The sequence below is a fragment of the Larimichthys crocea genome, chromosome I (genome assembly GCF_000972845.2).
Source record: "Larimichthys crocea isolate SSNF chromosome I, L_crocea_2.0, whole genome shotgun sequence".
Taxonomy (NCBI): Eukaryota; Metazoa; Chordata; class Actinopteri; family Sciaenidae; genus Larimichthys; species Larimichthys crocea.
Window position 1 is genome coordinate 26,638,814 of NC_040011.1, and position 16,658 is coordinate 26,655,471.

The following is a 16,658-nucleotide window of genomic DNA, read 5'->3' on the forward strand; positions in this document are numbered from 1 at the left end:
ACACGGCATGAACGAGACATTCTGGCACAAGACAAAGGGAGACGCAGACTATAAAACACATGAGGGTAATGGGGAACAGGTGGACGCAATCGGGAATCAGGGAAGACACTCGGACCGGTGACACATGAGGAAGGGCAAGTGACCTGAAACAAGAGGAGATTTTTTTTTTTTTTTTTTCAAAAATAAGTATTAAATTTTAAAAATAAAACAAGACAAAAACCCAGGACAAGACAAGACAGTCAAAAACTAGTTTAGATGGCTTTAAATACATGAAGAGCTTTAAAATATAATATAATATATATATAATATAATGTTTTTGAGAGGGCTGGTTTGATATAACACGATTTCACCTGAAAATACATGAATCAGAAATCGGGTTGGTCATTACATCTTAGAAGCAGTCTATCCAGATTAATACAATTTTGTTACTGCATTTTATTTTCTGGTGTGAAAAAAACAAAACAATGAGCTAAAAGAAGCTACAAAGCTCCATAGAGCAATGACTTTGTTTTGAACAATCACATGTAATCAGCTGGTAACACTGTGAATGTTTAATTTCAGTATTTTAAATCCAACACATATTAAATGTATTATAGATAACAATACAATATGACACATATAAAAATGCTAATATGTAATAAACCTTTACTAGTGTTTTTGGCAACCTGACCCTGAACTGCAGCTTCATTATGAAATGTCAGATTTATGTTGGCGTGAGGAGGCTTATTTCACTTTAAATCAGTATTAGAACGTTATGTCCTCCTTGTAATCTTTTTCTTATCTAAAGTATTTCAACGTTTCCAATTGGTCTTAATCCTAAGAATAACTGATCCCCCTTAACTAGTTAATTGTCTAATTGTTTAAATCCACACACCGAATAAAGACCCCTGTCATCATATTCAAGCTCTTGAAGAGATCATGCAGGGTTGGGCTCATTGGTCAACTGTCCTGTTGTCCTAAACCCAAAACGATGCTCCCCCCCATCAGACCCGCCTGGGACGCTTAAACAATCTCGAGCAAACAGACTCATTGTAAAATGGAAGCGTATGCTTGGCTAATGGGGCTCAGCTGTCCAGTCAGTTTCACTCATGTATATCTCCTAATCTGGTGGTGGCTCTGCGAGGATAAGGGGGGGATTTCAGAGGCGATACAAACAGACAGATAGCAAAGTGCGTGGCGGAGGCCTGGCCCAGGATGTCAGTGTTCAGGGTGGGTAACAGTGTTATTCCCTGCCATCTGTTTCCCAGGCGGCGGTCCAGCAGTGCTATGTTGAATGCACAGGCATGAGGGAGTAAGGAGCAGCCCACCATGCAACACTATTGGCATTGCAGCGTTTCATATTAACATAGCAGCGTGGCCGGCCTCCTGCGTCTGTTTGTAGGGGCGAATGGGTTCGGTTCAGGCAACACACAGATATATTAAAAAAAGCTCTCTTATTCTCAGACTGCCCATCTGTCTATCGTCTGTCTGTTTTTCATGTCTGTGGCAGTCTCTCCACTCAAAGAAAAAGGACTGGCACCGTTACAATTTTCTCCATATTATTGAGCTATAAAGTTACAGAATGCAGACAGAGAACACAGAAAAGAGATTATTGAATTAGAGCAAGTACAACTGTTTGTTTTCTTCCTCCGTTTCACCTTAAAGCTGTCAGTCCGTGTGAATTTCCCATGAAAAGCCACTTCTACTTTCCTTTATGAAGACGAGCGGGACGGTAAGTGGCGTCAGTGTTTGGTGACATGACGAACGCCGTAAATGGCATATCATTTTCTGTTTGGGTATGTTACCCAAACAACAAAGGAATGTTATGAGAGCAGTGGGGTCTCATCGCTCAACCTTTTATGAGGAGGACTCACAAAAGGCCTGAATCACTCTTCCTCTCTGTCTCTGCTGTCACCCTCAGGAAAAGTGAGCATGCCGTAAATCACCTTGGCAGCTCAGTGTTTTGAAGAGGCAGACTGCCTGTAGCCAGTGTCGTTTTATGGGTTGTTATTTCACTCCATGTTGTTGAGAGAACGGCTCTAAAATTATGTTGCCTTAAATGCTGATGTGTTTGCTTGTGAACTGGTGAATCAAAGTAGGGATCAGTGGAAGGACATCCACAGAAAGAGGGCCCAAAGTTCGTGGGGGAACCTCAATCCAACCTTTGTCCAGAATCTGAACCTCAAGGAATTCAGCTAATTCTTTTAGTATGGAAAGTGGAGGCTTTATTGCATTCTTTGAGGATGTGAACCTGAACGTTTAAGTGTTAACTTGCATTAACGTGCGCTTTATATACAATGAATTACTTTGTGTGAGGGCTCATGGGAGAGGTTTAGAGGAAACCATAGAGGGTTTTTGGTTTGGACCATGTTCCTGGTATCAAAGTGTAATGATAAAGAAACTGAAATGATTACCTCACTTGGAGTAAAACAGGATCTTCAGCTCCAGAAATCTATATCACTTTTCTCTATTTCTTTCCTATGTGCATGTGAAGTTTTTTTGTTTGATTTTGTCCCAAAACATTTAGACAACAATGTGACATGTCATAACTGTGTTCATGCTTGCATGTATAAGTCTGTGCAAATCCCAAAACAGGCTGTTCATAAGCTCCAGAGAGAAGGAGAGCTGGATTATTTCTTCCTGATGCCCTTTGTTTGAAGAAAAAGGTGTTGACTGACAGCTGAGCTCTTGGACCCTACTCAGCCAGGGTTCAATGCGGATGCCTGGCTAATGAGGTCGACTACAGGGATTATAATCAGACAGGGAATATTAGCATTCTCATGTGTCAGTCAAGCTGGGAAAACCTCCTAGTGTTGCAAAGTCAAAGCGGGCTTTTCAGCTTCCGATTGGTTCATGTTTACCATACAACAACATAGACCCATGTCATGTATCCCCAGGGCGGCTTTAAGGCGTCTCAGGCCTTTGACAGTTAATGGGGGAAGGAGTTATGGTGGGAAGTCTCACCATGGGTCCAATTCCAAGGCCCCAGTGGGCACAGAGGGCACTCCAAAACGTACAAATTATCTCCTGGCGGCTTTTTGGCAGTAAAATGTGGTCATTTTAACCTTGCAGTCTTTAACCTCTCAATAATCATTCAGCGAAAGGTAGACCTCAAGCTGGGACTGGATCCCTGCTTTGTGCTGAAATGTATTAATGGGCATCACGTTTGACCCTCTCCAACCTCAACGACACTAACCTCTCCCTCCCTGCTCAGGCCATTTTAAAGAGCAAAACAGAGAAAGAGATGAGAGATGGAAAGAAAAACATAAAAAAAAAGGAGACTCGCAAGAGCTATGTGACATATGGAAGCCATCACAGGCCTGAACTCCCATCTGTGTCTGCAGTCATGGCCTGCTGGCACCCACTAGTCACTGCGCAGGATGGGAATAATCCAGGACAGAGGAATTGTGATAAGAGGAGTCTGAATCTCTTGAGGACAAGATTTCAGCGTTGGGGGAGGGGGAGGAGGGATGGGTTGCAAGCAGAGGGTGTTATTGTGAGGTGCAAAAGCTCGCTGGCGTTTGCAGAAAACAGGTGCCCGTCAGCTCAGTGGGGTTCAGCTGGGTTTAGTCGGGCTGAGTTTCTCACGTTTCTGCTTGCAACAAATCCATGGCTGAAACTGCAGTGCTCCCACTTACTTGTTTCCCATAAGCCTGTAACAAACTGTAAATATAAGCGACACATTCCTTCGCCTTGGAATTTAAACAGTTTGTAGTCTGCAGCAAATGTGTGTTTCCTGTTTCGCAGTTGCCGAGGTGCGTTTGATTTATTTCTGTTTGATTTCTCGGTTTGGACTGCAGTGGCAGTTTTTTGGCAAATGCAACAAAGTGGAATAAAACTAAATGAAAGGCATAATTAGAAGAGGAAATTGGCTTCTCATCTCAATTTACATGTTTGCATTGTAGAATTCGCCTAAAGGAATGAATTTAAAGTGTGTTATTGTAAGTCTGAGACAGCCGAACGAAGAGGTAATTTAGGAGTGTCCTGACCACATTCATTCAGGCTTCATATCCTGGTTCACTGCAGATCTAATCAGCAAGTTGAATGATATTTGCTCCCTCCAGTCATGTTCTATTTTGTTCTCACTCTAAAAATGGTGCCCTATTGAAACAATAGCAGCTCATTTATCAACATAAGATTAACAATTTATTTAGCAGCGATTAATTTACTGTAAGCTCAACAAATGTTTATATATATATATATTATATATATTAGTAGATAGATATATATCGATATATAATAAGATATAATATATATATATATATATATAGTAATGAGGTAACTGGTTTTGAGCTTTCATAAATCCTCTTGACCAGAACTTCTTCTCCTTTGCTAGACCTTACTAACTGGCTCAGACCAAGTTTTTTTGTCAGTGAAAAATTTATTGTAAAGCAGTAAATTTTTTATCACCCCTTTTCACAGGACCCCTGATGGTAGGCTGTGGAGCTGTATCAATCTGAGAGTGAATGCCCCTCAGCATTTTCATGGGCATTCATCTCAGGCACACACCGAACTTACACACATACACACAGATTAAAGGCGCTACAAAGACCAGCATCTCGTGTACCATTCAATCGTATCTTATGGTAAAACAAATGAGCCTTTGAATTTCAAGCAACAGAATAGATGCAACATCTGATCTTGTGTGACAGTGCAGTCAGGTCTCTTGGGTCCTCCACCCTGTACAGCTCAACGCTGCCCTGAGGACACAGAGGGCAGGACCCTTCAGATTTAACACCTCGCAGACGTGAACACCTGGGATTTATTAGTGATTGAGCCCATGTGGCTGCATGCAGACAAAAAGTCTTGGCCTTTGTTTCAAACAGAGGAGAAAGTTGTAACTTTCAGTCTGTTCCCTATTTTTTCTGCTATACCTGCATTTCATGTGCCTCCCTGCTGCTCGTCCATCTTCAGTGGTCTTGTGGGGAGCAGGGGGAGTCTTTTCAAGCTTGACTAATGTGGTTCAGATAGCGTGCAGGATGGCGATGGGGGAGCACCTTGATCTGGGCCATACCTTGTTTGTTGTGCCGGCTTTACTTTAGCCGATTCTACTCTCCTTTTTTGCTCTGTTGCTCTGCCTCAGCGACTCAGTCAAATGAAAGAACAGCTGCCTGACCTCTTTTCAGCCTGGTTGCTGTGGTCTGGATCCTCAGGACAGAGCGTCATGTCGAGGCCATCTCCAACAGGATGTCGAATTCGTCGTCACTGCGGTGAACAACACTTGCCTCATCTCCCGGCTGCTCGCTGCAATCAAGCGCTTCTCTTATCATGAGGAAGTATTTCTGCAGGAGATATTTTTTTGTTTGTTTGTTATTTTTAAACATATTTATTTCCTCCGGTGCAAACAATAAGACAACATCCTCTGACGGGGAGGGGTAGTGTGCCAGTGCTGTGTGCAGCTGGAGGTGACACAGCATGCTGTAGTACAGTAATGGAGTCATCCATCAACAGGCCCCATTAAAACACCTTGACAAGCCAGCTGAGGCCACTCCAGTGGCCATGGTGACCATTCTAAAGGTTGATATTTGTTCTCAAACATCGGCTGCAGAAATACTCAGAGTAAACACAACACCACCGACATGGATCTGTTTATTTGTTTGCAGTATTTATTATCATGTTTATATTTGAATTTGTTTCACGAGTTAATCCGCTTAGGTAGCTGCAGTATGAAAAAGTGTAAAGTAATTTATCATGTGAGTGGAGAGCGTGCAGATAATTTCATTTTATAGACATGACTTTATTACCAAGACTAAGCTAATAATCCACTGTCATTATTGATCAGCTACACAGCCTTACTTTCGGTTTCTCCATGTGGGCATCACAAACTTTCAGCTTGCAGAGAAAAGCAATTTAATTGGTCTTTCTTATTTTACTTTCTTATTACTGTCATTTTTAGAACAGGTAGAATGAATGGGAGGGTTGGATAGCTGTTGTGATGCAGGTGTACTCATGTTTGTCTTGATTGTTCTAAACATCATCTCACAACAGTTTTATCATCTGCCACCTCAACTGCAAACTACTGTGCTGTTATGCTGTAACATTTGCTGTAATGTGCTGTATGCTGTAACCTTTCTTCGTTAAGGCAACATTTAAATAAACAATTATTATACAATGTACTATATGTGTATATATTCAATTTAGACAATTTCCTTTTGTTATTTTATGAACTCACATGTGTTTGACCAACCGTTGTTGGTCAAAATGTTGTTTTTTTCTGTCCTTGTTTTGCTGTTTAAAAGCTTCGTTGTTTGTTCCCTGCACTTTAAGTCCTCTGAAAATTCACTCAAGCTGAGATAGAGCAATTATGTGCAATTTCAGCTCTTAAGCCCATCTCCAGCAATCACCATGGAGATATTTAAAATGTGGTTAGAGTCAGAAGGCAGACAGAGAAAGTGGTAATATGTTCCCTTTTCTGTTGACTGCTCTTTGTCCTTTTGAAGTTTAACCAATTTCTAAACAAATAAATCCTTCTTCAAATCCTTTCCACTGGTTTAAACAAAATGTTCACCACATAAATTGAGAAACACTTCTGACCGGATGGCTTTAAATTATTGCATTGTCTGCTTGGGACAAACATTGAATCCCCAGAGTCCTCTTGGGTGTTATTCCTGCTGTTTTCAGGTTTTATTTGTATTAGAGCCCAGCTGAAAAAGTTCCAGTAAGCCCCTAGTGTAAACTATCTTTGACCAGTGATCAGGATCCTATTCAGACGACCGTATCTCCTCCATCTGTGGCATGTCGACAAGCATCCTCCTGCATTCCAGTCCTTTTGTTTGCAGAGGTAGAGGGAAGGACATTAATGAGTCTTCCATTGACTTAACATCCTTGGAAAGTCCGCCTTGGCCTCACACCTGCTGCCTATAAGCCGCTGGAATCTCTGCTCCATCACTTGTGAGGATGTTCACCCTGGAAAATATGCGGGCTGCTCAAGGCCCTCAAGGTAGCGCAGCGTGCGTCGAGGAAATGAAAGAATGTCAACCTGGACATCGCCTTAACGTCTACAAGGACAGCCAAGAATGCAGCTATTGTTTTAATGAAAACATAGTCTTCATCATTGATATTAAGCACCTGTAGACTTAATATACTTTAAATCACCATTGTGTTAATGTTGTTTTTGTTTTGACAAAGGTGAAGAGGGTTACGGCTGTGGTTTGATTTATTGTGGACATAAATCATTATGCATTGGCAGCTTGCCAACACAAACATCTAGAGACAAGTTTGAGATATGCAAAATGGCTACAAAACAAAACAAATGCGCTGAGCTATTGCTGGATGTAGCTTCATATTTACAGACATAAGATCGATCTTTATTCTAACTCTAACGCAGGAAAACACATGTCCCTTAGCAACAAACTAGTCCTTTAGTAGTCCTTGCTGTATAGGGACCTGATTGGAACATCAGGAGGTGGACGTCACAGTGATGGATGAGCATAGAGGTTTATTTTCAGCTCAGGGAACGATTCATAAACTGTGAACAAAGTTGTCTAAGTTTTCTTTCTAAATCACAATCAAACATCATCCAAACTTTTCAGTCAAAGATAGTCACCCAGCTAACCATCGCTAAAATTGGTGGAGACAAGCTCAAAGATTGACTTACTAATAATTCAGAGCCCTTAGCTGCATGTGATGACACCTGAGAGGTGATCGAAAGCGGTCTTCACCGGAGTGGTGTTAAGCTCAGTCGGTAGAGCAGCCGCTCCACATGCAAAAGCTTGCTGCGGAGGCCCAGGTTCGAATCCCGACCTGTGTGGCCCCTTCCCACATGCCGTTCCCCATCTCTCTCCCCATGTTTCCTGTCAAATCTACAGCTGTGTCTATCATTAAAGCAAAAAAGGCCACAAAAAAAAGAATATTAAAAAATTTTGTAAATTTAGTATCGCACATTCAGAAATTTCAGTGACTCAGAAGAGAATGATCTCAAGAATGAACAAGAAAAATCACTGAGGCTGTTTCAATATTTGCTAATAAACAATCACACACCTAACTGGTCGTATCAGAGGGCTGACCTGTGTCTTAAATAGAGCTAGTAGAGATAGTGTACTGCTCTCTGCTTCAGCCCTGTAATATGCCTTTGAGCATCTGTGACAATGAGAGCCAGATGATACCCAACTGAATTTGACTTTGATACTTGATGGCACATTTCCCGAGCCCTGCATCACAGCTAGTATTTTATCCGATCTATAAAAGCTCTACTGTATAATCATTACTGTTACTGATCTGTTTTGTCCCAGTGGAACAAGCTTTAAGTAATGTGAAGCATCAAATATAGAGCTATCAGCGTTTAAATCTGTCAAAGGAGGGGTAATATGATAAATGTGTACGACTCTGTTAAACTGCAGGTCCCCACACCAACATATAAGAAATTTAAGGTTTGAATGGTTGTAACAGCTCCACAGACACCGTGTATTCTGTGTATCTGCAGCTGGTTTATGTTACGACTCCTAACAGACACATAAGCCTCTCTTTGACAGCTCTGCTAAGCTCAGGACAAGGCAAGTCCCTGAAAACAGTGCCCTTGGATAGACAGACAGAAATATGTGTTTTTATCACATGCATAAGACAGACATAGTTGATTTGTTAGGGTCAAAAGTTATTCAAAATAAAATGGTATCACTTTCTATGAGCTCATATCTTTTCTTCACTTTGAACTGCACTGTCTGCAACATGGCTGACATGCACTCCACAGGCAAAACGCATGTTATGCACTGCAGGCTGCCGCCAAAATTACTGAAAGGTTAGACATACAATCAGGAAATTCTCAATGATGGGTTGCAGCAGCTCAGCAGGAGTGCAAATTCCCCGCTGTTACAGTGTGTCATGCCTTTCCCTTTCCTCTATGACCCCTCAACCCAACAGGTACCACACTGCTGTGTTGCAGTGACGGCCTGGAGGATTACAAAGGGGCCTCTGGTGGATTTATGAGCACCATGCTTTTGTTTAGCCAAGACGTCCTGCTTATTTTTGTTTCACTGTTAGAGACTACATGTTGAGATAATGAATCAACAGACAGGAACAGGGGTTATGGATCCATAGAGAGCTGCTCCTTACTGGACACCTGGTTTGACCATTTTGCTTAGTTGTGGTTGTTGTTGTCATTTTCTGGATTCAACGGCACCTCTGGATTCATTCATGTTCATACATTCACTTCAGAAATGATTACTTTTGCATTCATTCAGAATTAGCAACCCGTGTGGGCTATATGGTTTCATTTTTGTGTCATCTCCATACATTTGCTTTCACACTAGGTTTCACACCCTCGGTTTTTAGCCTTGTTAGCTTCATGCCAAAATCAATGTGGCTGGTTCACCAATTTAATTCAAACTGAAATATTAAACTATGAATTAAATATAAACTATTACATTCGTGCAGACATTCCTGATCTCCGGAGGATGAATCCCAATGGTAGTAATTTTCTGTTTTTTTCTTGTGGCACCACAAACTTTGAGTGAAATGTCTTGTCAACTATTGGATTAATTGCATTGAAACTTTACTTAGACATTCATGTAAATGTTAGCATGTTAACATGCTCAACTAAAAATCTGTATGTTAGCATTGCCATTTTAATAATGTTAGTAGATTTTAGATTTTAAGCTCAAGCGTCACTGCATTGTGTTCAGCCTCACAGAGCTGATGACATGGTTGTTTGTCTGTGGTTAAAAGTGAGCTGCCAAAATTGAGAGCTGACTCAAGTTTCATTTTTTCATTACATTTTGCTTTTCATTGGCATAGTATATGTACTTACAACACAACATGCATGGATGCTGATGATTGGTACAGACAGAGAGGAGAAAGAAACTAATTTCTTGAGCTCGTGCCTGACTGGAACATGAAGTTAAAAACATAGCGGCTCATCAGTCTTTAACATAACCGTATTGGACACAAAGCTACACTGTGTCAAATTAAGTGGTAATACACACTGATACATTATGTACTGTAGGAATTGCACTGCTTATGCGATGTCAGTTATGTTTAATCAAAAACACATTGACTTGACACACTGAAAATACAGCACGATTACAGCCTGTACAACAATGGCTCAATGCACCACCATAGCTTCACATTTTTCACCTCAACCTCTGAAATCCTGTTGCTGCAGCATCAATGAAATGTATCATGACCACAATGCTTCCCCTGTTCTTTCTTTGTCAATGATATGTTCAATGATATGCTTGGTTTGTCAGACCGTCAGGGGTTGGCAGTTTTTAAAGGCTAGAATAACATTTGTTCACATTGATAGAGCCTGGAAATGGGGGCTGTTTTAATCACTTTAGATTGCAGATAAGGGTAGACTGAAAGGTGTAGCTTAGCAATAACACAGCTAAAATGTACTATAAATAGCATTTGTCATCAGAGCTGAGAGAAGAAGGTGTTTGAGCTACCAGGCTGGATGATATGTCGACTGAGGTCAGAGTGTGCGTGCCGACTGCAGCCGCTCCGTTTTTTCCGTTGGTCACTGCTGACACCCATAAAAGTCCTGCGCATGACAGGGTTGCAGCAGCAGGGTCGCCCAGAGGTTTGTTTTTATTCTACTTCCAAGAGACACTTTAAAGTCATTGCCTCCAGCAGAATTTCACATAAATTGTATTGTTCTCTCAAACTGAAGTGACAAGTTTAGCCAACTAAAAGTGTTCTTTTGATTGTAGTTTTAATAGTTTACATTATATGCCATTCAGTATCAGATGGGTGGATGATTTATAGCATTCGCATTTATATTAAACATTCAACACGTGAATGTTTCTGTTCTTTTCTGTCTCCATAGTATCCATAAATAAATAACAGAAGTGTTTTTTTCCTCCACAAAACAATGACTCATCACTAATATCAACATTTCGTCCTCATCTACAGTGTTACGAGTTCTCCACCAAGTTTGTCTCCAAGTTTCCTCATTATCTTTTTCTTGTTACATGGCAGTTTCCATGGAGGATAATGATGAGATTTTACACTTAACAAGCACAAAAATACTAACTTATAGTGTTTTCCTCCTCAAGTCTTCCTCTGCTTTTCAAATATGCCGTATCTGCATCAAAAAAGCGGCTCATGGGCTTAAAGCTCCCAGTGACAGCAGCCTCGGCTCTGTTTCAGTGTTAGTCAGAGTACAGCTTAACCCCCGAGCACACACATATAATGGGCCAACTTGGCTGGCCAAGTTTGACATGCAGTCCTCCCTTTGTAATGGGGTCAGAGCCTGTTATGGTGAAGGAGCTTGCAAGGGGAAGAGGGGAAGTGGAATTTGTGGGGACAAGACAAAAGCTTCTGTAACTGAGAGGTGGCGGCTTTTTTTCTTCAGCTGCTGTCTGCTCGCAGTAGAGCAGAGGCCTTCTTTCTGAAGTGTCACGAGGTCAAGTTAGGCACAGAGCTAATCCCTTCACAAGCTTATTATGAGCTCTTGAGTGTACGGACATCAGCAGTTCAATTGACGAAAGCTGAAGCAAAACTCTTGTACTCTGCCTGTTTCAACGGCCATATGGGAAACTCAAAGTGTTTTGATTAATTAAGATAAATTCTTTGTATTTAATCATCTACATTATACTATACATGTACATATACATATTTATACAACGTTAGTTTCAACCAAGTAATTTGGTTGGATAAGAGGCATCTTCTATCGATCGATTGTAAAGTGTGACAAACATTTTTTCCACAAATAACATTAGACTTTGACTCTGAATTGTCGTCAGTACAGGACAAAGGGAATTAAATCAGTCTGGATACTTCAGCACAAACCTCCAGGTATGGCTGAGTCAAAAATATTAACGTCAACTTGGCTGTATATGTATGTAGACTTATAGAACAAAGCTAGCAAGATACTATTTAGGAAAATGTTTATGTGTTGCTTGGCGACAGTGCAGTCTCAGTCCTATTTGTGTTGGCGGAGCCAAATAAGAAATTATGGCTATAGCGATGGAAATGTCAGTACAAACCCCCAAAGGTGAAATGTAATAAATTTGTTGATCCTCTAAACTTTTCATCTTGCTCCATCATCAGGTTAACATTTTCTACAAAACTAAACAAATATGTTCACAAATCGTTGTTACTTAAAAGCTACAATTAGCAAATATTAGTATGCTATACATGTTAAGCTAAGATGGTGAACAAGGCAGAAAATTATACCTGCTGTCCACATTAGAAATATTTGCCTTTAGCTGTTAAATGTCCATAGTGGAACACTTCAGCCTGCTAGGACTGATATGACATGAACCAAAACTCTAAAGCTAAAGGCCACAACACCAGAACAATGAATTAAAGGATGCTTCCATACAGCCAGAACTCTGTGGGTTCTTCACTATGCGCAAACCCAAACATGGTCATTTAATCCATTGTTTTCTAAAGACATTGATTAAGCTGCTTTAAGCAGAACTGTGGCTCATTAACCTGCAGTCAGCAAATGCTTCCAATGATTTCTGATTGGATTTTTCTTAATTTGTCCCTAAATTACTTACTAACTTATCCTTGATTAGGGATTAGTGGAAAAGAAGAATATCCACATCTAATCAGGCTGCAGGAATTGAGCTATATACCGTCTGTGAGGCCTCCAGGAGCGCACGTGTTTGTGTAGAATCAGTTGGTCATCCACGGAGTGGTGAACACAATGGCATTCCTTCACATACAGTAACATCCTAAATGATTAAACGAGCAAATTCCAAAGTGCAATTAATGATACCAATTATAGATATTGTTAAACAAACAACCTGACATGACAGATACACTGACACACACACACGCACACACACACAGTCACATACACTCACGCAGGATATCCGAAAGTAAGGAAACACTGTGTGTCAATAGGAAGCAACACAGCGTGAGCCGGAGTGTGTCCCGTGTCCCTGAAGGCACCGTGCACTTGAACCAGGTGCTTTCCTTTGTGTATTTTCCTGTTTACTGACTCGCCTGCTTGCTTGTTTGGGTGTTTTCTTTCAGTCCCTTAAGTCAATACCTTCCTGTGGACTGTGTAGCTTTTGACTTCTGACTTCATTTCTCTTTTCTCGCCACCGGACGTCATTAAAAAGGCTCAGAATATCAGCCAAGGGAAGTCTGATGGAGTCCAGTGTGCGGTGCATTGTTTTTGCATCCATGCTGGTTTGGGCTAGCTATTTCTGGAGGCACAGAGCTGCCTCCTGCACATCAACTGTATTCAACTGTAAGAAGTAGTTATTTTCCACCTACACCTTCATTGCCAAATAAAACAATGCCATTTCCAAGGACTTCCTTCAAGTATGGATTTATTTCCTCCCTCTGGAATGCTAAGTTTATCAGTGACTCAAACACTGGAATGTTTTCCAAACCTTTGTGTGAAATAGTTGGATTTAGTTCTGATTTGTTGGTCTTCAAACGGATTGAACCCTTTCTTGTTTTATTCTGCCAAATAAACAATTTCATCAGAGCGAGAATGACTAGATAAATATATTGCTTTGAAATTTTGTACAAGCAATAACTTTGTGACTTTTCCTCTGGTGCCACCATGAGGTTGACGTTTTTTTGCCATGAAATTTGGTATAGATGTTCTTCAAGTATTTTGGTCTGGTCATCAAGCATCAATCAGTACTATGAAACTAAAAAGTATTGTTCAATATATTACAGTAAAGTTACAGCATTTGCATCAGTCACTATGAGCGTGATATTGTGTTGTTGACAGCACAAAGTACAACTGTGTGTAATTACAGCCTCACAGAGTCACTAACATGGCTGACTCTTAGATTGACTTAAGGCCGATTCAGACTAAATTAGGCACTGTGGTGAAAAAGTCGGTCCTCCCGTTCCTTTGAATGTGGGTCATAGGTTTGGGTTGTGGCAGTGTTGGAGAAGTTGAAACAGAATCGACTTTTGGAGAATCACAACCTGATGCCACGCTGGGGTAGCCAATCCAGTGATCCAATGAATTAATGAAACTGCTCCACAGTCTGAAGACCTGAAACCGGGTGCTATCCAGTGGAGCTCATGGACCATACAGTACAATGATACACTCCTACTTGTCTTCCCTTGGTTGATTACGTGTATCAAGACAGCTGTGGTCAAGCGACATAGACAGTGAATGAGAGAAAGGGAATACTGGTAGCAAGATGGTGAATCAGAGGAATAAAAAGTTATTTTCTGTTTCCTAGCAGTTACGTTCGCACAAATAAACACGCCTACAACACCACTCAGCTCTTTGGCTTAGCGCTGCAATACCTGATTTAGTCTGAACATGGCCTTAAGCCCTATGTGCAAAAATGCAGCGCCCTCATTCACAAAAACACAGGGTTGGGCACATTCTTAGTAGATTACTTTGTAATGAGAATGTGGTATTTCTGCTGTTTACGCGGCTACCCTAACATTCAAAGATAAAATTCAGCCAAGATTCCAAAGTTATAAAATCCTGTCTCAGTGTTATAAAGTCTTGTGCAGTGTTTTTGCATCCAAGAAGCCTTTAAATTCATAGATCTATTACATAAACTGGACTTCCTGGATCCCATTTCATATTACACTGGTACCTGAAGCAACACGTCCAATGTTGGGGCCCTTGTACAGTTTTAACACGGTGTAGTTTTTGGCCTGAATACCTGTTTAGTCTTGTCATAATACGTCCATCCTCAGTGCAACAAATCCTCCAAATATTCTGATATAAGCTGATGGCTTACTTGACCTAAGGTTGTGATATCCCTAGATTTAGTTCCCAGTATGAAGGACAATGATCAGGCGTTCTTAGTGTGACCTTTCTTTTAGTTGTCAGGCACACACACTTATACCCCAGACTGCACAAATCACATGTCTACACACACACAAATACACGCAACTCGGCTGTGTTTGCTTACACACCCCAAACTCTTTGCTGCTTTCATCCTGACCCAAGACAAACACTCTGATAATGAAGGATTAGACGGACTTGTTCTGAAATGTTCTGCTGACTCAACATATCACACACTTACTCCAGCCTTTATCGAGCGTTTATCAATTGAAACCTGCTACTCTTACACTCATCTACTGTACTCTCCACTTATATGTTCCTCCCCTTGCCTGCAACAAGTCTGGTTATTCCCTCAGCGGTTTGGAATTTGACACTGTGAGAGACAAATGGAAGCGTAACAAGTGTCCCTGATGAGGGTCCAGAGCCCTTGACTATTGGAACAAGACTCTGTCACCTCACACCGTGCATATACTGTTATCATGCAGCACTCTGCCAAACATACCACCACCTCACCAGCTGCACTTGGACCAGCCAATGTTTTTTAGCCTCTCAAAATGACAGCAGGCTGTGCCCTTGACAGTACCACTGCATGAGCCACCAGCTTGTCAGAAGTTTTGCCATTACTTCTGGTAATTGTACGCTGACCTCAGTTTCAGTCAAAGTCGATCTCATTTCCCAAAATCAGCGTTCTGAATGTGGGCGTGATGACTGCAAACAAACCTAAAATATTGAGTTTTCAACCTCATTTAAGCCTGTGATTTACCACATTCATGCCTTGAGCTGTAATGGTGTCTGTGGTCAGTGTTCCTTTGATATTTCAGAGCTGAAGCTGAGCTGTTAGTGGGATGCAATTGTGCAGTCACTGCAGACTTGTTTTAGTCTTTTCAAGGTTATCTCAGGCTTCAGCGACGTGGGGTGTTGTCACCAAATAACGATTTTAAGTTTAATTTTAAGTTATTCAGTCTTTTTACAAAACCTCTTAAAGGATCATGGATTCTTTCACTAAACACGTTTTGACATATTGCACCAGCATGCTTCTTCTCAACAGTACAGTTTACACGGTAGGCATTCATGAGAGTCTATGGTCTGTGGAACGTAGCAGATTGCATGTGATGGTCTCGTTAAGGAACATAACTCAACCGTGCCACAAAGCTCTGCGAATTGCTTTAACTATGCTATCTCATAACCTAAAAGTCGATTACATTATTGAAGACAGACTTGAGAAATTGCAGACTCCAGCCATTTGTTCCCCAGAGCCCCACATGCTGCTTTACTGTAAAATGTGATACCTCTTCATTAATCCTGCTGATTGCAGGGGAGCCCAGTAGTATGTATACACTTTGCAAGTGAACTGCATGGCTGAAGTTTGTGTGTAAGGGCACGCACACTTGTATGCACGCATCCATTTTATTGTGAGCAAGTGTGCATGTGCATTTACATCTAAACACGTGTGTGTGTCTGTGCGTCGTAAGTGAAGCATTGGCGCCTTGAGACTCAAACCCCTCCACCTCTGAGTGAGTATATGTGTGTGTGATTTGAGCGCCAAAGGAGAAGTCTTGCATCCATCTCATCTGACAGCTCACGACCTTCCAGTAATCCCAGTGATTCTCACTATCTCACTCCCCATTACCATTACCTCACACATACATACACATACACAGGGACAGCAGGCATGTGACCTGCCGCAGCATCAAAGCCAGCCGGCTCATTCATCTGCAGCTGAATCGACAGGGAGTCGCACTCAGGACTCCATCATCAGCTACTGGACAGAATCTGTTGTCATTCTATCTGCATTCCTGCTTTTAAGTTCAGAGTCCACCAGTCCACGTTGTATCATCGCTGCAGCCTGATTTGGTGTGGAATTTCATTTTTCTTCAATTGCTGAAAGAATGAGAGACTCTACTATGATTGCATGTTGGGTAAAATTTCTACAGTGATTTTCCTTTTTATGGGCCATGCTAGCGGTGGAGCTTCCTGTTGGTCTGTTTGTCATGTTGCAGATATTATATGTCTA